This window comes from Onychostoma macrolepis, chromosome 07 (assembly GCF_012432095.1).
Source record: "Onychostoma macrolepis isolate SWU-2019 chromosome 07, ASM1243209v1, whole genome shotgun sequence".
Taxonomy (NCBI): domain Eukaryota; kingdom Metazoa; phylum Chordata; class Actinopteri; order Cypriniformes; family Cyprinidae; genus Onychostoma; species Onychostoma macrolepis.
Window position 1 is genome coordinate 3,785,358 of NC_081161.1, and position 23,510 is coordinate 3,808,867.

Here is a 23,510-nt window from a genome sequence, read left to right on the forward strand (position 1 = left end):
TGTGTTTATAGATTGTATTAATAATACTGCGAAAAATGATACAGAAGATTAAACTGGGGATTTGTTTTATTCATGAGAAGAGAGTAGAATGAAAATAGAAGCAAATTAAGAAAAACAAAGAGCTGGCTTTTTCTAAATACTTAAAAATGACTAAATCTGCAGTTTAGAAGCATTAGGGTCACTAGCATCGTGCAATCTGCAAAACTGCAACAGTACCAACAATGTCCACTAGATGACCATATAATCATTAAAAATACCTGGGTAAATACAGTAGGACTGAACCCAGGATATCAGAGTCCCCTTTTTATTTTGTTTATTATCTCTGCGGCCTGAAGCCACATCCACAACCAAGGTTAAACAAGTCATGAAAGAAGCTTTCACCTATCTGTGAACCCATCTTACTTGTGAAATATAAAAATAAACGCTATCAAGTATAAAATTGACTATAAATCTCTTACTATAAAACTGTGAAATACTATTGGAATTTAAAATAGCTGTTTTCTATGTGAATATATTATAAAATATAATTTATTGCTGTGATCAAAGCTGAATTTTCAGCATCATTACTCCAGTCTTCAGTGTCACATGATCCTTCAGAAATCAGTCTAATATGCTGATTTGCTGCTCAAGTAACATTTCTGATTATTATCAATGTTGAAAACAGTTGTGCTGCCTCGTATTTTTGTGAAAACTGAGATACATTTTATTTCAGGAGTCTTTGATGAATAGGAATTTCAAAAGAAAAACTTAACTGGTTCCATAAGTGTTATTTTAGTATTGTTTATATACTATTATAGTATTGTAATTGTTTTGTTATACTTCATCATAATTTTAGTTTGATTTCTATTCATTTTATTTGTTTTAATATTTCTATTTAGCTTTAATTTGTTATTATTTCAGTTTTAGTTTTAATCATTTTAGTACTTCAGTTTAAACAGGTTTTTCATGTAATTGTTTAATTATATGTTTAATTATATTTTAGCTTTATTTCAAGCTTCATTTACAGAACAAATATTTAAAATTTTAGTTGATTTTTGAATGTTTTTTTTAGTTTGTTAAAAATGTTATTTATATAGTATTAATTAATATTTTCAATTATTAGTTTTTTGAATTATAATTTTTAGTTTTCATCTTAATTTAAGTAATTTTGTTGTGTGCTTTGTAATTTTAATTATAATTTATTCAGTTTTTAGCTATTATTAATTTTTATTAATTGTAGTAACTTAAACCTATATATTTCAAGTTTTTAAGTGTTCTTATCTAATATTTACATATAATTTTATTTGTTTAAAGCTTCATTAACAGAAAATGATTTGGAAGTGTTAAGGTCATTGCACACCGAGTCCGAAATTTTCGCATGCGTTTTTTCGTATTCGTCATCCTTTCCTATCAAAATGCATGCTACGGATGCGAAAACACAGAAAATCGAACCTGATCCGAATTTTCTTTTTGACGGACGAAAGTTTCGGAGGCAGTGTGTAAACGTGATTGACACAACGTGAGGTTTTATTTATTTTTTAACGTGCGAAAATTAATTAACACAAATATCACAGCTCCAGAAGAGCTCTGATTGTGGTTCCTTCAACTGCAAGGTTTCAGTAAGAAATGCATTTAGAATTAATATACATAATTCATAAAAATAAACAAATCTTTCTGATACATATATTTAGCCAGCAATAGAACCAACTCATACCTTCCTGTATAACATTAATATGGTCATTTGGGAGTCAAACAAAAGGCTTTGTGTGTGTGTGTGTGTGGAGCACATTGACCAACCCCCCAAATCACTCCTCCCCTGCATCCGTGGTGTTGGGTTAGTATCAGGGAGGGTCACCCCACATTCTGCTGCCAGATGGCCAAGCCATAGGAGAGTCCTCTATCTGTAATATTGAATCTAGAGGAGAGCCGCTCCCAATCCTAGTCATTATAGCACATCCCGAATGACTGTGTATGGGTGTGCTGACGTGAGTCAAGAGTGTTTAGGTTTATGCACACACACATACCGTACATGCTTCCCAATGGTGCAAGCACAAAAATACTGAAAATTGGATATACACTTAAAAATGAAAGGTTCTTTATTGGAATTGATGGTTCCATGTAGAACCTTTAACATCCATGGAATCTTTCCATTCCATAAAATGTTCTTTAAAGTGAAAAAAGATTCTTTAGTTGATTGAAATTTCGCTGCAAAACCCCCTTTTGGGACCCTTATTTGTAGTCCATACAAATCTAGTCTCTCTAATCATCCCTATATTAGGCTAGAAAAAGGATTACTGTAGCTACAGTGAGGAGGAGGCTGAGGAGCCAGAGGGCAAGAGATATCCAAGCAAGAGGGTGAAGGAGAGAAAAGACAGGAGGGGGTGGAGAGCAGTAGCGTTTGCGGGGCGGAGGAAGGGGCCGGCTTTAGTTTGATGTGAATGGGTATTAAAGACTGCATGCTAGAGGGGCAGAAAAAGACAGAGAGCAATTCAACCTGCCCCCGTAGGAACAGCAGGATGTGAGCTTCTTACAGCAAGCTGTCAACGGTGGATTGCATTTCCGTATTAATATATTTGGGTGAAGCAAAAAGCGAGCAGAGAGATCACAAAAATGCTGGCGTGAGGAGGAGAGACGAAGGTGTTTAATGTAGAGCTGAGATGAAATCTGGAAGGTAAGATCAGTGTTTTTTTGACACAAGCTTGCCCATTTTGCTGTACACTGTAAAAATGATTTTTCGAAGATTACTGGAATACTATTTCAGTGTATAATTCAATGCCAACTGTGAATTTGAGCCATTTCTTTATGAAAAATTGTTTTTTGTTCAGTGCACAAGCCCATTCTGCGTTTGCATGTGCGGTTCGTGTGGAGGACACAAGTAACAGAGAGGCAGAGAAGAGGATGTGTCAACACAGTAAAGGGAAACACATTGTGAAGCAGAGGAAGTGATGTCTGAGGTTGAAACCGTGCTCTGCTAGCTTCACACGTCTGCACGTCATCGCTGGCTTGCATTCGCATACATGCACACGCATACAGACTGACACACACACCGAGCCACTGCAGACCTTTGCTGAGGATGTGCACTAGATGAAGACAGACAGAGGACATGGAGACAAAGAATTTGAAGGAATGAGCAAAGAAAAGCCGATTTAAAAAGGTAAGGATTTCTGTCACATTTTATGGGATTTGTGTAGATTCATGAAAACGAGGATTGTGAAGTTTGCACAGATGATTTGCACTGAACTTATTTCCACAAGCGCTGCTGCTTCTGCTGCTGCTGCTGCTGGTGTTCAAGGTGGCAAGGAAAAAAATGCAAGATGCACTGTAGTGTCTCTATCAATCTCTCTCTCATTTAGGATGGGGGAAGGGTTGCTCTCCAGGCTCTAGGGATACGTTGATAATAGATGAGAACGGAGGGAGTGGAATAAGAATAGGAAGAGCAGAGATATCTTACGTAAGCATGCACAACAAAGGGTACGACTGCATGGCTTTTGACGGCAGCACTTGACCCTGTGAAACTGACGGTAATGTGCGTAACTGCACGACGGTGTCTTGCACCTTGACGCATTTGTTTTCGGCTGTGGGTGAGGATGTTTTTTCTCATCCTCTCAGTAACACATGCGCTTGTTGGGTTTATTTGATTGGTTTTGGCCTGAGGTGTGACTCTGGTGAAAGTCATTACTCATAAACAATCTATGAGAGGCTGAACCTGCTTCAGATTATATTATTAGGACACACTCTACAATTGCATGCTCCAAAAAAAAAAAGGGTGGGGGGGTGGGGGGGAGTACCATTTAGCTTTTTTGAAGAATATACTTAAGCGTGAAATGTAAAGTGTGTAATGTTTTATGACACTTAATTCCATGTTAAATGCAATTAGCTCACCGATTTTTTGACCCACTTAAGTACATCTTTATATGCAGATTGTAGATATTCATAGATAACATTTACAGATACAAAAACATATTTTTTGTACGTTTGGGAAGATGCTGACGCAAACAATATGGACGTGCTTACAGCATTTAAAATATAGAAATGTAAAATATTTATAAAGCATTTATATCATATAGACTTTTAAATAGTGACAGTTTTACCGTTTTATAGATATACAGTATTCATATAGATCTTTTAACCTTATCACCAAACCTAAACAAGAGCATTTATATAATAATATATAATTGTATAAAAATTAAACCTGGCAGAAAAATGTACAGTCACAATAATTTAAGTTACAGTATACCATCATGTAGATAATATCTCATATCTCTAAACCAAACCCTACAGAAAAACGTAACAGGCTGACAAGTGTGTAATTGCAATAATTTATAAAATTATCAAAAAAGCAGTACATGAGATGATGCGTGACATTCAAAATGAATTAATCAATAATGGTTAAAAACTACTGAAGTGTTATTTATGTCCAGGTTTTTAAGTGTAGTTTTGTTTTAAATTATGTGAATTCGAACAGTCGTGTAAATTTAACATTTCACAGAATGTAACATTTAGAATGACATTGAAAACACAAAATCATTGATATTAAATTCAATAGAATCAACCGAAAAGTTCCATGAATTAAATATTAATAGATTAAATAAGAATAGGAGTGCCTGTAAGGTTTAGATGTTGTCAATATGTCAGTATTGTAGTGTTTATTGCTTTCGTGTCTGTGCAAACATACATAAATGTACGTGTGGTAGAAACACATTTCACATAAAATAAAGACAAATACATGAAATTATTTTGCCATCGTATACTTAAACACAGTACAGACTTATCTCTTCGTGTATAAAAACACGAGACATACAGTATCATTTCTGATGAAATATAAGGATTTCTCAAGCAAAAGATAATGCAAGAAAGAACAGTACTCAAAATCAGTACGTGTATGGCTTAGCATTTCTGAGGTGCAGAGTCAAAAATCAATAAAAGTGCTGCGAGTGTCTGTGGGAAACTCCGAGCTTAATGCCACGAACACCAACTGCTGCGTGAGATAACACTATCAAAGAAGAGCTAAGAAATGCACAAAAATTTGCACCAATGTTGAAAGTCAACAAAAATGTAATGATCAGTTTGGCAAAGATGAACAAGCTTTGCACAGTGAGGTAAGGAGGATGAAGAGACTTCTTATAATGAATGAATTGGATGAATACATTCAGTATTTTTTTCTCTTATTCCATTTATCTTCCTCTGACCTGCTCTAACGTGCAAGTGAAGCTAAATATAGAGTGTAATGTTAAAATGGCACACTTAAATATTAAATGCTTCGACCCAAATGATGGGAAGCTGTGTTGATGTAGATGCATGTCCTAATGCTCTATATACCCTAAAAGCTAGAGAGGGAGACGGATCCCATTATCAGATAGGCCACAAAAATATCCTACACTGTCTGGACAACATGATCTTAAGAGTATTTGTATGTATTTTGCATAAAATGTGATTCTACCAAGCGTACATTTACTTAAATTTACATTAAAATGCACACTGTTGACATATTGACAGCGTCTAAAGTGTTAATCATTTACACATGAACTTTATATGAGTACAAAATGTTTACAGATGAGTTTGTTTCTTCATCAGATTTGGAGAAATGTAGCATTGCATCACTTGCTCAGCAATGGATGCTCTGCAGTGAATGGGTGCCGTCAGAATGAGAGTCCAAACACAGCCGTCCATCAGTTAACATCTTGAGAAGTGAAAAGCTGTGTGTTTGTGTCTTTATGCCAAGATCTCTAGAATGAGGAGGTGTGTTTAATTTGGTAATATGTGTGTTTCATTGATATATTAACATTAGTTTTTACATTTGCACTGTAAACTCTTATTGCATGGTTATTGTGGTGTCTGTGACAAAACAAATAAGCATATCGAGTGCTAGATTAGCTGTTTGTGTGACTCTTGCAATTGGTTTGTGATATATCTTTGAAATGTTAGACTATTTGGTGATAATTACAGGAACCCAAGAGGAGCTGGGTTGTATTACATTGTTATACTGAGAATGTTTGGGGGCTGAGCAATAATTTACATTTTAAAGGCATTGACTGAAGATAATCAGGAGACATTATACACAAAATGGAAAAGAAGAAAGGGAAAAAAAAGTGTGAACTCTGTTCTAACTCTTCTAATCATCCCATAGCCTACATTATAGTATACTGCCATTATGCCAACCATTAGCTGCCCTTTTTTATTAAGCTAATGCATTTTGCAGAAGTAGCATTTTTCATTCAAATCGAGTGTGTTTAACAGCAACAACGATGCAGTGATATCTGCAGCTTATAACATGCCTGAAGATTCAACTGGGATCAATGCTCTCATCTTGCAGTATGTTATATGATGGAAGACATCACAATAAATGATAAATGGTCAAGCAACCGTTAGAGCAGTGTGACTTTTCTTCTGCGTTGAGGAAAGCAAAAACGAACGCTCTCACACAAAACTGTAGGCACTCACACACAAAGAGGACGTTTGTGCACAGTTTCTGTTTAATTCTGTCTGGCCATCTGACAATTGCTTGATTGTTTGAGTTACGTTTTGGTCGGTCTGAGATCTGATAAGAGGCCTTTCAATAGTCTCCAGACATTTAAATACTGGCTGGTTTGATTGGACGTGCTGGATGCAGTGGTATCTGCTGCTGTGACTGAGGGGAGGCGTATATTTTACAGTAAAAAAAAGTCTGTAGTGCATCAAAACTAATTTCAAAATGCATTTATCATAGCTCTTTTTTTTCTCCATCTGATCACACAGAAGACTCCATCTGGCTGGTTTTAGTATGTTTAGGCTATGATTTACTAAAGGTTCTAATTTGCATGCGCAGTCTAACAAATTGCATGCAAACTTTGTGGCCTTGTGGGTGATTTAAGAATACTTGCACAAACAGAACCATGTGCTAATAGACACAACATTATTTAAAGGAGGCTTTGCATCTGGTATTTGTATGTATATGCAGCTCATTTACAGTCAAGGATGTAAGGGAGACGTTTCAACACAATCTCATGGTGATTCATAACTGTTTTACTTTTTGGCAAATTGATGACTAATTTGTTTTCATGCAATCTGCTTAATAGTTAGGGGTGAACTTTCATGCTTTTTTTTTTTTTATCTAAAAATGGCATGCTTTCTTATGAATCAAATCTTACAAATAAGTACACAATCACTTCATAAAATAGTTGTTTTGTTCTGCCCTCTTTTTTCATCTAATTAATTACTTTGTAATAACCTCTCCCCCCATTTTTCTAAAAAAATAAAAAAAAGAATCTCTAAGTTTATTTTGTGTAATCATAGACATTATAACCATGCAAGACCATGCATGACAATGGGTGAGACTAACGTGCAAGCCGTGATCCCATTGACTATTAATTACCTTTCATCATCCGCATTTGGTTTTCAGCAAATCACTCTGGACAAAGGCAACGTGATTTATAATATTTTAAAATTTTGCCATAGCTTTCAAAAGTGCAACAGTGCTTCAATCCCACTCTCAATCACTTACTCAACTGTCGTCTCATAAAAAGGCAAGAAATTCAAATTGATGGAACTCACTGACTTTAAATCAATTTAAGGAACTTTTAGCATCTTCTTAATCTCAGGCCTCATTATTCTTAGTCTTTTTTTTTTTGTTCACAGATACGTTTAATGACCAATAATATCTCAATCATCAGCCCATAATTCAGTTCTGTTGAATGTGAAAAATGTGTTTTCTTTCATACATAACAAAAACATTAAATAGATATTTACTGTGATCTGTTGTGATCTGTGTTCTAATTGTATAAGTTCTGTTTAAAAAAATGCATGATTGACTGATGTTTCTTAAATATTAATTTGCTGTGCTTACAAATTATATATCCTATATGAATGCATCTTCTTAAAAAGTAATTGAAAACACCTCGGCTTACAGCTTAAATAACATGTTTTGTTTCATTTGTCTGTGTTTGATTTTAGAGTGTATGATGTTTACAGTAGAATTTAAGATTTAATGAATTAGAGTTAAACAGGATACACTATTTTAATTTGTTGTCAGATATTCACACTATTTTGTCCAGTTTCTTATGATTATTTTGTAAATAGTTTACATTTGTGCTTAGCAGACTCTCTCTAAACTCCTTGAAACAAGCAAATGTACGAAACCTGAAACTAATGGTTTGATGGACAAATCAAATGAGCTTGATATTAGAAGAACCGAGCCCAGGGCTCAGCTCACCCTGACTCATTAATATTAATTAGGTCATGAGAATAGACTCTCTAGGAAGGTCATATCAAGCAATGTTGGCATGGCCTAGTTGATATTAATAAGCTAAAAATGTGTAAATTCACGTCACCTACTGCTTTATTTTCAGCAGATAAATGCCATGTACTTTTACAATATTTGGCCTAACAGATGCAACTTACAAAAATTACAAAGATGTTTCCATACTAATATTAATATATGTCAGTTCTTTAATAATTTACGATGACATACACTTGAAAAATGAAGGTTCCTTATTTGGCTCCAATGCTTCTATAAAGAATCTTCAACATTCATGGAATCTTTCCATTTCACAAAAGGTTCCTTATCTTGGCAAAAGCTAATTTAGAATATTAAAATGTTCTTCACATTAAGTGCTGTTCACTGAAAGGTTCTTTGAAGAACCCAGAATGCTTCTTCCATGGCATCGCTGCAAAACCCCCCATTTGGGTCCTTTATAGTTTAAGAGTGTATGTGTATATTAGTTGAAATCGGGAGGGGGGTGGGGGGGGGGGGCGCTGGGGAGAATAGTGCAATGGGAGGAGAATGTAAAGTAGGAAAAGGAGGGTGGTGAAAGGCTCTGAAGCAGGTGCAGAGGCATCAGTATGGACAGAGTGGACTGTGTGACAGAAGTATAATGGATGTAGTGATGGAGGGAAGGATTCTCTCTATCTTTTTTGTGAGTGTGTCTTGCTCTCTTTCATTGGAACAGTTGTTCTTCCTGCCCATTTGGGCAAAAAGCCCCATTTCTGTAGATATTTTAAACATAAATGCATACATACACATTAATGAGGACATACAGACCACTATTGAGTTTATATTAAACTAATTCCTAATTTAAAAGTTTTGCATTTGTAGAAATAAAATAATTACAATAGCAGTTTGGAATAATTACATTTTTACAATGTGTTTGAAAGAAGTCTTGTGTGCTCTCCAAGGCTGCATTTATTTGATTAAAAATATAGTGAAAACAGTAAAATTGTGAAATATTCTCACATGTTAAAGTACCTGTTTTCTACTTTGAAATATTATAAAATGTAGTTTATTCCTGTGATGCAAAAGCTGAATTTTCATCATCATTGCTCCAGTCTTCAGTGTCACATGATCCTTCAGAAATCATTCTGATTTGTTACTCGGTTATTTTTGATGCTCAATTTGTAATAATGGTTCGATGTTGGAAACGTAATATTTTAGTGGAAACGGTAATACATTTTTTTCAGGATTCTTTGAAGTTTAAAAGAACAGCATTTTGTTTTAAAATGAAAATTTCTTGTAGCATTATAAATGTCTTTACTGTCACTTTACTGTCACATTTTAATGCATCCTTACTGAATAAAACTATTGATTTCTTTTAATCTTTCTAACCACAGACGTTTGAATGAAAAGCATTAGGCAAAAACAACATTGATGATAATAATAAATGTTTCAGCAAATCAGCATATTAGAATGATTTCTGAAGGATCATGTGACACTGAAGACTGGAGTAATGATGCTGAAAAGTCAGCTTTGATCACAGCAATAAATTACATTTTACAATATATTTGCATAGGAAATAGTTAATTTAAATTGCAATAATATTTATTGATTTATGCATTTATTTTACTGTATTTTTGCTCATATAAATGCAGCCTTTGTGGCCAGAAGTGACTTCTTTCAAAAACATTAAAAACTCCTAATTATTCCAAACTTTTTACTTGTAGTGTACTTTTTTCATGAATAAAGTGATCACTGACTGACTGCTCCAAAGGGGGAATTTTGTCATAATAAACCCACATATACACAAGTTGTTAACAATAGAGGAAGGAACGTGCACATACGTACACTGTAAAACCGAAGAGTGAAATGAATTAAATGAAATGAGTCAATTTCACTCAAATAATAATGAAAGTTCATTGGACTTAATTGAAATAAGTTCTGTAAACTCATAATGTTGTTGTAGTAAGGTAAACTTAAAATGATTGTGTTTTCTAGTTCCCAGCATGCTTTGCATCAGACAACAAGGAAAATAAATGTAGAAATTAAGTGTTATTTTGTGTGTTTTTGCACAAGATTAACATAGAGAGACATAAGTTAGTACTTAAATGTTATGTTAGGATTTGCATAGGTTTCTGTTATGTTGGATTTGTAGTGTTAACGTTGTGGTGAAGAGTAGAGCCTTTGGTTAGGTTAAGGATGTACAGCAAAACATCAAGGCTATATATACTGCATGTTTTTTTTACTCTTTACATGCAAGTGTTGTCGTGAGTCTATTTGATAACTACATTAGCATGTACCAGTTGCTAACGAGTACTAACCTGTACAAATCTGAATGAATGTGCTGTTGATGGAAGCCAGTTGTATATAATTACCATTGTGATAAGTGGGGTGGGATTATGGAAACAAGGCTTGGCTTGGCTCCCATTGCTCTCAGCCCCGCCCCACTTGACATAAACATTTTTAAGCTCTACTAACTTAAAAAAAAAAAAAAAATTGAGTTTGTTTCCTCAAATGTTTTGAGTATTCTTAACTTATCAGGTTTTACAATGTACATACATGGACCTATAGATAGAGGAAGTCACCTGAACTCACACATAGAAATCATCCAAACAATAGTTGCATAATGAATAAAATACTCTTATTTGAATTACCAAGCTTAATTCCCTTTGTGTTGTTTTGTCATGCAAGTTCCTCTTCCTCTTCATGTGTCATACAAACACACAACTCATAAAGCAGCCAACAGGTTCAACAGCTCTAAAAAAAAAAAAAAAAATCTTTAACCTTCTCCATTGTGAGGTCTGCTTGTGTCTCCTATCTGTGTGTGTGCACATTTTTCTCATGAAAACATGCAACATTGGCCAGACTGTTTCATTTCACCCTCGTGAACCAAACTAAACTTCCTGCTTGAGGTTTTGTTCTTGTTCTAAAGTTTGCATTGGAGATGGAGCAAAAACCTATGACTTTTTAAGCATGTCCTGAATATGGTTTGATGGTTTGCTTATGAATAACCATCCTTAAACATGTCCTTCCGTGTTTTCGGTTCTTTACTACATTTTCTCATGGACACATTTATTTTGTCCTTTGCTATTTTTGTCGAGCAGCCGTTTTTTGACACTGAACATAAAGTGGCATTTATTTTTTATTTAGTGTTCAGTGTCATATGCTAAAAATAGTGTCCCTTCAAGCACTGGGGTGACCTTGCACTAGTACCACATTAGGGGAACGCGGGGTAGCCAATTTTTTACTTGGGTTGCTCTCTAAGCGCAGAGAAATGAGGTAGAGACCAGTGATGGGAATAACGGCGTTATAAATAAACGGCGTTATTTTTTTCAGTAACGAGTAATCAAACGAATTACTGTTTCCCCCGTTACAACGCCGTTACCGTTACTGACAATAAAATGTGGCGTTACTATATTATATTATTAGAATTTAATTTTTCAGTTCATCTGAATGGATGCGTAGTGAAGCTGTATTTGACGTACCATACACTCTAGTGTGAAGCGCACGACTCGCCTCGCTTTCTCTCACATACACGCACGCAAAGAAAGATACAGAGCGAGAGAGTCTTTCATAACATATAGAATTGACGCACTACATGTAAAATAACGGAGTTCCTTTGGAATTCTTCAGCTTTTAAGAACTGCCGCTTTCTCTGGTAGTGGGCGGAACTAATGCGCAAACCACAATCTCATTGGCTGGCGCTCACCTATTATCGTCCCTGTTTTGATTTCAGCAAATCAATTCGAGCGAACGCAGATAACGTGATTGATATTCATGAACCCAGCAGCTCATTAATCCTTAGTGCGTTTTATATTGATGACAAATATACATTCATACTTGGTTATTCTAATTACTAAAGTTCTATTATCATATAATATTAAATTATCATAATATTATATTTTAATGCTTGACTGACTGATACTAAGTGTCAGTAGATAAATAGTGTAGATTATAATAATATTAATGTTTTAATAATAAAAAAATGTTTTATAATAATAATTTATTCTTTTTAGTGTCCATTTCATTAATTTAACATATTTAATATTGGGGGCATCCAAAGTTATTTGACATTTGAACAGTTTTTTAAAAGTAATGCAATAGTTACTTTCCCTGGTAATTAGTTACTTTTATAATGATGTAACTCAGTTACTAACTCAGTTACTATTTGTGAGAAGTAACTAGTAACTATAACTAATTACTTTTTTAAAGTAACGTGCCCAACACTGGTAGAGACACAACTGATGCACAATTTCAGGACGCTTGTGAAAAAGAAGTTACTGAATGTGCACTTGTAGTGTAGTTCAAATCTTAAAAGTCAATTTAAAAAAAAAGCTACTTGCAGGTAGAATAATATGAATTACTTTGTTTCCTAAGACACTTAAGTACACTTTTAAAAAGTGCACTTTGCAATTACATCAAATGAAATGTTATATTTTAAAGTGTATTTGAAATAATTATGGTTTAGTAATCTTAATCTTTTGTCATGTTTTAAAGAAGTACACTTGTTTTGATGTGTTGACTAACATACTAAAGCACATACTTGATTATAATTTGAACTGTAGTGTGTTATTTGACGTTACATTTAAAATTACATTTTTTGAATGTACTGAATTGCACCTTCATCATTACAAGTGTGTATTACAAATATATTGGTCCCACTTTATATTAGGTGGCCTTAACTACTATACTTACATTAAAAAATAAGTACAATGTACTTATTGTGTTCATATTGTATTGCAAAACACTTTTGCTGCTATTGAGGTGGGATACAAGTAAGGTTAGGGACAGGTTTGGTGGTACGGGTAGGTGTAAGGGATGGTCAACAGTGTAATTATAAATGTAATTACAGAAATTAATTACAGATGTAAGTACATATAGGTATTTTAAAAATATAAGTGCAATGTAAAAACATGTATGTACACAATAAGTGCATTGTACCAAATGATTAATTTAAATGTAAGTTTACATAGTAGTTAAGGCCACCTAATATAAAGTGGGACCAATATATTTAAATGTGTAGCATACATGTTTCAATAGAAATGACATTAAAGTGCATTTTAGTTTATAGCAAGTGCTTATCAGAACATTCGGCAGAACTTTAATAATATTTAAAGGACGATAGAAGTAATTTTGAAATTACTGTACATAGATAATGTACTTAAGTTCTACTTAAGTGGGTCAAAAGGTTCAGCTTATTGCATTTAATATAAATTTAAACTATAATAAATTTTCATTTAATTGCAATCAACTTGCATTTAAGTGTCCAAAAACATTACATTCAGTTCACACTTAAGTATGTTCTTGTAAAGTGCATTATTTGCATAATAATGTATTCTTGTTTTCATAAAGACAAAGTTGGCTTCCATAAACCAGCTACAAATGTTTTAATACTCAGGATGTTGAAATGTTTTAAGTGGTGAAACTATTCTCTTTTGACATTTTTGTCTAAGTGGTAAAGTGAAATGATCATCCTTCAAAAGCACTGCCTGTAAATATTGATTTTATTTTACTCACCGCTATATCAGTTGTTTATAAATATCGATATGCGCTAAATAATTCACAGAGCTTTTTCAGTATAATATCAACTTGCAGTGACAGACTGACATGACGTTATGCTGGAGAAGGAAGTAAAACACGATAAGAAGAACCAAGAAGGTTTCAACTTTATCGCTGATGTAAATTTGTAAATTCAGTTATTCTTTTGTGTCTTGTGGAAGATCTCTCTTTTTGAGGCAACTGTATTCAAGATATCAGAGACACTCGTAAACTAATGATCGCAAGAGATTCGTTTGAGACGTGAGTGATAGCTGCAATCTGTCTTGGTTGACCACTTGTGATTGTATCACACAAGACATGTTAATGGTGTAAACAGGGCCTTAGTCTAGCATTTGTATTTTTTGTATACAAAGCATGCACATACATTGTTCTAATTCTATTGACAAAAATTAGGGAAAATAATTTAGCTTTTTATGAGAGCGTATCTATTGAATCTATTGTGCAAATCACTTACAAAATGTGAAACAAAGTAGAGAGAAACTACACGTTGAACCAAACGGAAGTTAACCTTGTTCTATCAGGCAGTGCAGGACAGTTTCATCCTCACAGCATACATAAAGGTCAGCCGGCATCACATCATTTCCTGTCAAACAGGAAGCAGACCCTATAATAAGGGTGACAGTCAGAGTCAGGCAAGAAACATAGGACACAGCTTCTCTGAAAAAAAGCACATTCCCCTTTACTCTGCTCTCTGTTCTTCAATCTAAGTATTGTTTATATAATACATATTTATTGTGTATGTGTTCCCATTTAGTGCAGCAGAATTCAGCGAGGTCAATATTCGAGCCCTCGTGCCTGAAAGCTTTTTAAGCCTTTTCACTGTTTAATCCCTCACTGCATACAGGGAATTTAAAACTGTAAGAAACACTGGGCATCATAGCAAGCTGTGTATCATAGCAACTTGATAGGGTTTAAGTGTTTTGCATAGGCCCCTGTGAGTCATTGCAATATTCAAAATCAAAACTGTTTTGCTGAAATATGGATATGTGAAATACAGGGTGGGGAAGCAGTGACTGCATACTAATTTGTGGGGACACAGAGAAAAAAAAGCATTAAAAAAACTATACTATTATTAGCTGTTTGATAACATAGTCAAGGCAAAGGCTAATGGTATCAATTATGGTTACATGTCCAATGCTGTAGAGAGCATTAACTAAAATGCATTGCTTGCATGGAATTATGCATAATTTATTGTTAACATAACTGTAAGTACATGTAACATGTGTAAGAAGGACACCTTAAAATAAAGTGTTACCTATTTCTGCCTCATCGTTTGACCAAAATCCACATTGGATCGCTGTCAGAAAACACTCAATGGCGATTGATAGTGACATTTAAATGAAAGTGTTGTATTAATTGTAGCTACCCATATACGATTATATTTCAGAATGTATTTTATCAAAAGAAATCCCATTTGAAAATGATTCGTTTTCTAATACAATTTATATCAGGATCAGAGGGATGTGGGTGGGTAAGCCATGCAATGCCAGAGTAAACTAATGCAACAACTTACAAACCGATGTTCAGATCATCTTTTCTCCTGACAAAATCAATGTAATAGCAACATTTCCATCCGTTGAATGTAAGCTTTTCTATATTCCAAGCTCACCTGCTGCACTGCTGACTTTATGTGCCTGTGCAAGTCATGAAAATTATGAACTTCAACAAACAAATCAATAGGGCTTGATGCATCAAAGTAACTAAGTAAAGAGCTGTTTTATGGATGGTAACTATTATTACTGAAATTGTATTAATTATTTACACTACTAGTTACTGCAAAAAGCAATGTAATTACTGTAACTAGTTACTGCCCAACACTGTTCAGTAATCTGCACATACTAGATGAGGTAAGGGTAGAGTTACATTCAAGCTATTTTAAGGCATGAAGAACTTATTTGCACAGGAAAAAAAAAACATTTAAATATGTCATTTTGATTTTCAAAGGTGCGTTTTTGGGGTAAAATGAGAGGGACTTAGAATTAGATTAAGGGTCATTTACAAATTGGTTTGAAGGAATGTATCAGTCATTATAGATACGTTTTTTTTAGATAAATGCATATTGTTTTTTATTTTTTTATTAAAGGTCAGGTCAAGCAAATGCATCTAAGAGTTACTTTGTGTTTGGCAATTATAATAATAATAAATACATAAATGAGCATATTATTGTCAGACTTGTGTTTGTTTTGTGTTTTGTTCCTCCTACGTCTCCTTGTGTCCTCATTCCGTGCTCCAGCGAAACAATTATCCTGTAATTCTTATTTACACTCTAAAAAATGCTGGGTTAAATATGGACAAACCCAGCGATTGGGTTGTTTTCAACCAACAGTTGGGTTAAATGTTTAACCCAACCTTCTGGCCAGTAACCCAACCGCTGGGTCAAAACAGCCCAATCGCTGGGTTTGTCCATATTTTACCCAGCGCTAGGTTGTATTTAATCCAGCATTTTTTAGAGTGTATGTTTATTTTTGTGCATTTTCCAGTACATAAGTTATATTTATGAAAGTGCAACTTATTCAGCATATTTTGTCCCTACAACATAAATTGTTGTTCCTTCATCTTAAATCAGACTTCCTGCACAATAAATGCTCTAATATCCGTGTCCTATATATGCAAATGCTTACATTTTAGTTCCCAATCAGCAATGATCTATTTGTAGATTCTTAAATACAGGACAACAAGTATGGAAATTCACAAAAATGCTGTAGGTTAAACATTAAATAGCCAGATTCAGTTTTATTAATTTTGATTCCTTTCTCTCTTCATTTACATATACATTTACATTTTTGCAGCTATTTTCAGCTACCAATTAATCATGCATGAACTCAAAACATTAAAAAACACATTAGCAGGTGATGCACCTGAAACTGAAAACAGGTGAGAGAAAGCAGAGAGGCTGCAGGATAATCATATTGACACTATGAAATATTTATGGTGCTTGATAATGCATCCTAAATGTTTTATGTAGTGTAAACATAAATGACAAAAAGACATGCAGTAGTCTCCACTGAAAGTTCAAAATATCCACAGACATACAAGCAAAACACAAAGCACATGATGAGATATGTACGTAAAAAATTAGCTTTAATAAATAATATTTTCTGAAAAACTGTGTGGTTTTATCAACACCCAAATGCAGTCACTAAAACACCACAAGGCCCAAAACAACAATACAAAAGGTCAAATAAGGCATTCATTTAGCCTGCTGCATTTGCAGTGTTGGGAAGGTTTTTCCTATTTATTTGAGGGCTTAATCATTAGACATGAATGTCTTAAGGAAAGCTTTGTGCAAATAGCTATATTAAAATATAAAATGATCATAGCAACAAAGAGCTATACTAGGCCTTTTTATTTTATTTTGATCAAATGTAAGAAAATTGGAAGTGAAACTGAAACTTGAATCGGTGGGCTGAGAATGGGGTCTCAGTAATTTCCCATCTCAGAAAGAGGAAACAAGACCAAATGTGTTCAATGCGCAACATAATTAACACGAAATTCACTCCAGATTCTGTTGAATCCTTATTTGGATTGTTTGAACTGCTGTTGACCAATGCAAGCGTTCATTCCTTATAAATAAACCCATCTTTGCGATTCAATTACGGTACATGTGCAGTTGCCCTCCAATCCAACGAATTATTTATTCCGTGCAACATTTCTGCCTTTACAATGAGGGAGAAGCACCAATTCTGGCATTCGATTCTGCTGCATTTGCTCAGTGCGCATATTTTGCCCCCAAATCTGCACTAAGCAGAAAACCCGTCTCTTTCAAGAGAGGAGAGTGTGAAATAAGATCAGGACACTCGCTGAACCGGGTGTGTGTGAGTGAGTGAGAGAGAGAGAGAGAGAGAGAGAGAGAGAGAGATGAAACCGTCAAATCCTCGTCGTTCACCTTTAAAATACATCACCGCAGTGTTTCCGTATTGGAGCTTGGCTGGCGCGCGCATCGGAAGGGCTCGCTGCACCATTGCACCTGTTCTCGAGGTTGCAAATCACAGGAAGTCGCTGTGCAAAAACGACTCATTCGTCGAGCATGATTTAGCCTAAAAGACGTCAGTTCGACAAGAATTACCCGAGGGGGGTAAAAAGAGAGAGCGGAAGAGACCAGACAGCTGTCAGACATCGCTTTGTCGTCGGTGAGTTTCGTTCGAGAACGCCGTTTTAATGCGAGTGACACCGAATGCCACTGATGCAATCCTGTAAGTGAGAAAGGATGTGCTGTTCGCTTCTTTGTTCGTCCTGTTCCGGCTGGCATTGCTGAAATGTAGCAGGCATTGATTCATATCGTCGTCTATTCAGTGCAAGCAGCCTTTGTTGTTATAGTGCTCATAAACGTTCAGTTTATCGTAAAGAGATTTGTTCAAGCGTTGATGAGTCGGAGGCAAACAGATTATTAACTGCATCCACACTGCTCTTATTGCACTGCCCTCTTTTTTTTTTTTAGCGACATTTGGATGCAATTTAGTGCATGGATGCTCACAGGAAAGAAACGGCACATCAGCACAAAAACGATGCGGAGAAAGAAAGACATGACCCACTCAGGGCGGTTCTGGGGTCAGTGCATATTCGGGTCTAGCCCGGACATCTGTGGATGCGCGTGCAGCCATCCATTGATTAAAGGCCTGTACTTTCAATATAATGTTGAAAGTTTTAATGAGATAGGTCCAAATTTTCAATATTACTGGCTAAAGCTAAAAAGGTCTCAAAATTGTGAAGGTTAAAGGGATTGTGGATTTACCAAACTTTTTGAAGTTCATTGCATAATAACGATTTTTGCAAGAATGCCAGATGGCTTCATTCATGTCAAATATTTTGATTTATGTTTCTGAAATATTAGGTGCTTTTTAGGTCTGACCAAAATTTGGATATTTATAATGCAATTTTGACAAGGGATGCACCAGTTTGTCACAGGCATGTTTAGTTAGCATGTTAGTGAAGCATGGATGTGTATGGGCTGATATGCAGAATTCAGTTATGAGAATATTTCTTTGTCTCAGTTGACTTCCTTTTTTTAATTTTAGAGATCTACAGTTGAGTTTTCACAAGTCTAATTTAAGAGCTGTCTAATGAAATGAAGACTAAAAAAAAATCACATTCAGGTTATTCTTAATTTACTTAATTTATATCTGTAATTCAATATGACTGGACTGTAATTCTATTCTAATCTGTAATTACAACTAGCTATTAAATTTTGGCTAGTCAGAATTATATTTGTACTCGTCAATTTTCAGTTAAATATATCTAAAATGATTACATTTAGAATAAAATTAGAACTAGTAATTTTAAGATCTTTACAAGGTTGGAATAGCATTACATATGCAGCATAATCAAAGTCATTATTACTAGCAAAAATGTAATTAAAGAATTCTGCGATTGTAATTCTTACTAGTCAGAATCACATCTTACAGCTTTCTATTCACAGGCAACTCATTATGGTAATTGCATATCATGAATATTTATTAGGGCTTTTATAAAAGGCCAGGCGGGAAAGTGTTGGGGCAGTGGATGAGGCCAAGAATGAGTTAAAGCAGTTGCAGAGCATTAACACTGATTTTCAAAGAGTTCTCTGTATCTCCGGGAGTCAGCTCAAAGTATGGACTGTACTATAGTATTTTGGATGGATGGAGAAATGTTGAATATGTTGGCTAAATGTCAATATCCATAAATGTCTACCTTCAGAAATGTTTGGAAAAAGAAAGACGTGTAAACAGTTTGTTTTCCATTTGACGAGGAGTAAAAATTTGGTTGCAGAGCTTAGAAATTATTGCAGATAATATAAATTATGACTTGTTACTAGTCAAAAGTCATCATGTCATGATTGAGATTGAAAATGTTTATTTTTACTACTAAAAGTAAAATGTATATATTTTTGATTCAAGAGCTCTACAATCACATACACACACACATATATGTATATGTGTGTATATATATATATATATATATATATATATATATATATATATATATATATATGTGTGTGTATATATATATATATATATATATATATATATAATTTAATTTTAATTTTTGCAATAAAGTGCTGTGGTAGAGTTCTGTATTTGGAGTTCTTACTAGTAATAACTCAATAAGAGAGTTTTAAATAGGCTTTTTACAAATGCATGATTTGTCAAAATTAAATTGCAAGATCACTGGTGACATTAAAATACAAAACTGCTTGCCATAGTTTTTAAAAAATAAACGTTATCAGACATGTGTCTGTGATCTTAATCTTCCTCTCCTCCTTCCCCAAGAAACCAGAATGCAGAGATAGAGATCCTGAAAGAAAGAGGGTGTGTGCAGAGCAAATAGCAAGGCAAAAATCATGCAACCTGGACTTAAAAAACTTGGCAAACAATGTTACATATTTTATGAGTACTTTCCGATGTATTGGCAAAGTTTGCAGGAAGCCCCCCCTCCTGTGAGCAGAGCAACTATTGTGCAGGTCAGCTGGGTGGATGTGGTCTGATGTACGCCATAGTCTCTATGCTATTTTTGACAGAAAGGAAGTGTATAAAAATGAAAAGTGTTCTACCTTTTCACTTTATGTTTGCACTGGCGGTTAAATAGGCCTGTGCCCCTCATTTCAAGACAAATGCGCATGATTTGTTAGATAAATGCATGTGTCAGGTATTACATGCTCAATTACACAGCCACATGTAGAGTGTATATAACATTGAAGTTCTTACTTCTTACTTCAATGGTTTTGTTGTTGTCATTGTTCTTAATGTGAGTAGTCCCTGGTTCAAAAAGAGGCTGCATATGCAGTTCAAATCAATTGTATGTCAGTGTGTGTAAATTAGGAACGGGGCACGTTTGGTTACATGTTAATTTGAAAGTTCGCTATAAATCGTAATCTTTTGGGTAAGTGGTAAGAAGAACAGCTGTGTTTGGGACCTGTGCTCTGTAATGAGCTATAGGCCGATGCTTGTGTCACCTCTGCAGGGTCCATCACTGCCTAGGGAAGGTTAACATGTTTTGTGAAAATTTACTTAGTAAATGGAATTAGAATATGTGTTCTGGAGCAAACAAACCCTAGACTGGAGTATGGCTGGGTGATAAATGATATCATATCGAGATTGTGGTGAAATGCATGTCAATAATGATGATAAGCTCTGGACATTTGTACTCAGTATGGATTAATGTAACAGCAGAAATAAATGTGACAACAGCCAGTCAGTGCATGTATAGCTACTGTAATAAGTCTGCATTTTCTGTGTGTCTTTGTGTAAATGTGTGGCATATTTTCCTCTGATATACAAACTCAAACTCACGTTTCGCTCATGTTGCTTTCAGCATCTGCACCTCAGTATATTTCCAGAGCTGCTCTGTGAGTCACTTCACCTTTCATTTTCATTTGTGAAAAAACTACTGTCAAATACACACTGAAACTCAAAGATCTTCATGACAACCTGCCAAAATAAAAGTTTGGTTTAACTTAAGAAATTATGACAGAAATATATTACTATTGTATACTAAAATGTACTTTTCAAAGTATTATTATTATTATATATTTGTTATTATATTATTATAATTGTTATTATTATTTTTGAGGAATATCTTTAAATCAAGACATTTTTAACCCATGTTTTAATTTATACACTTCTGTAATGCAGCATCTTATTTGACAAAAAATAAAAATGCATTGTTTTGTTGTGAATTAATTATTAGATTTTCATTAGATATAATTTTTTTTTTAATGTTTAATTATAAAGTGGTATTAAATCATAAAACAGAATTCAGAAGAAAAAAATAAACAGAAAACAGAATTTAGTGGAAAATAAAATGGATTTCATGGGGCTCTAAATTAAAAGGTTATTCTGTGCAGTTTAATTGTGAGCAAACTAGTTATTTTTATATTTAAGACAGCTTTTATTGAAACCAAGCCCAGAAAACGACTAGTTTTGGAAAGTGCCCTAAACACTGCCTCCGCAGGAGAAGATCAATGCCTACTTCTACATCGCTGCCTGTTTAGCTCCGCCCACTGAAACACACTTGTAGTAGGAGGAGAGGAAATACTAGAGAGATGCGAACACTGGATTACTCCATCAACAGAACCAAGATTACAAGACACGGTGTGTGAAAAATAGTCTTTGAATTGCCTTCGTTGTGATCCTAACACCGTATCTAGATCGGACGCGAGCGCTGTTGTGCATCCATTTCTCTTTCAGGTCAGAAGCAGCGCGAATGCTTGGAGTACGTCAGAAATAGAACGCGACATTAGTTAACTGTTGGAGATTTGTTGTGTCAGTCCGTGCTGCAACCAGTGTAAACAGAATTGCTGATTATAATTGGTTCTGTTGTGTATAGCCGCAATGTGCCGCTGGCGTCCAGTGTAAACACGGGGTAAAATTAGCAAAGAGCTCCAGATCTCGTCAGTGGAACACTGTTTGTTTGTTTGTTTGCTTTACTTTACTTTACTACAGATTGATTTTTAACAAGACGGTATGATGCAGGCTTTTCAGAGAGACCGAAAGTAAAAGATAATACAGTGCTGAATCTGACTATTTTGGATCCAGTAGTAATGTTGCCAACACATAAGTTTGAGTAAAGGTGTTTTTACCACTATTGCATTGTCTGTTCCAGACTGTTTGATATATATTGAGTATTAATAGGTTTTTAACCCAAATGACCCATTTTTAACAGCAAAACCGTTAGCCAATCATAGCAGTGGGCGTTTACTTGCGAGTCTTAAATGCGCCCTGCCTATAAAAACAGACTGTTCTGCAGAGAGGCTCAAAAACAGGATAGAAAATAGCCTATTACTTCTAAATTATGATGTTTTTTATGTAAAATCACACTAACATTATAAGTGAACTTCAGAGAACATTGTAAAATAAAAAATAAAAAAATGCAGTTCATGACCCCTTTAATGGTAAATGAATATTGTGATAAATATCGATATATCGTGATATATATATATATATATATATATATGTGTGTGTGTGTGTGTGTGTGTGTGTAAATAAAATTTAAAAAATTGTGATAATTCTGGCCTTATCTCCCAGCCTTACACTGGAGCATATACATAGAAAATTGAATAAATTCATAACAAATTGCCAATTATTTTCAAAATATATTTTCTCTAGCAAAATGTTGGTCCAGATCTTTCTATCTTTCTATTAGTCATTTTATTTTACATTTTCTGTATAAATCAGTATATAGTAGTTATTTTTTGCTGGAAATAAAGATGTAACAAAGGCACAATTTCAGAAGTCAATATCAATACCAGTGAAGTTTTCAATGATTTTCAGTATTACAGCAAAAACATTTTTTTGTTCTTTGGCTGTTATTAAAGACAAGTAAAAAGCAAACATCTAGTAATAAAATAAGAACAGACAAATCACAAGCAATGGAACAAACAAAGCCAACAGAGATACAGTTTTTCAGGTTTCTACCAGCAGTCAAGTTATCGAATAATTTCGCTATTCAAGTAAATTTTGTCATATATTACTTCACATATAACTTATTAAAGATACTATTAACCAGCCAACAGCAGTTAGTTGTTTTCATTTAACATATCATATTTTTTGTTTGGCATGTTCACATTACCAAGACATTACCATCTGTACCAATACTCGCCAAGGCAATTATTTTGACCAAATTTTGAAGTGTATTTGATCTTTCATGCATGCTTCCTGCATGATCTTTCATTACCGCAAACACTCTTCACAAAACACGTGTGTACAGAGCTTGTTGCTTTATACTTAAATGGATCATTGAATGTGCAGCATGTTTGCCTCTCATAATACTCTGTGTGTTTTATTAGTTGGGAAAAGAGGTTACTCATATTTCC

At 34.4% G+C, this 23,510-nt stretch overlaps 1 protein-coding gene across 4 annotated transcripts in view; it reads left to right on the forward strand.

The window, feature by feature from the left end:
* Nucleotides 1–2,457: 2,457 nt before the first annotated feature.
* The window catches only part of zmp:0000001168 (signal-induced proliferation-associated 1-like protein 2), a 62,114-nt gene continuing 41,061 nt past the window's right edge, over nt 2,458–23,510 (forward strand). For 3 of the 4 annotated variants that reach the window (XR_009271994.1, XM_058781770.1, XM_058781768.1), the window contains exons 1-2: nt 2,458–2,650; nt 2,805–3,133. The gene's annotated coding sequence lies outside the window, so the exon portion shown is untranslated. Of the gene's footprint in view, nt 2,651–2,804; nt 3,134–17,051; nt 17,854–23,510 lie in introns of those variants that run through there. The other variant, XM_058781769.1, reaches the window with a different exon arrangement.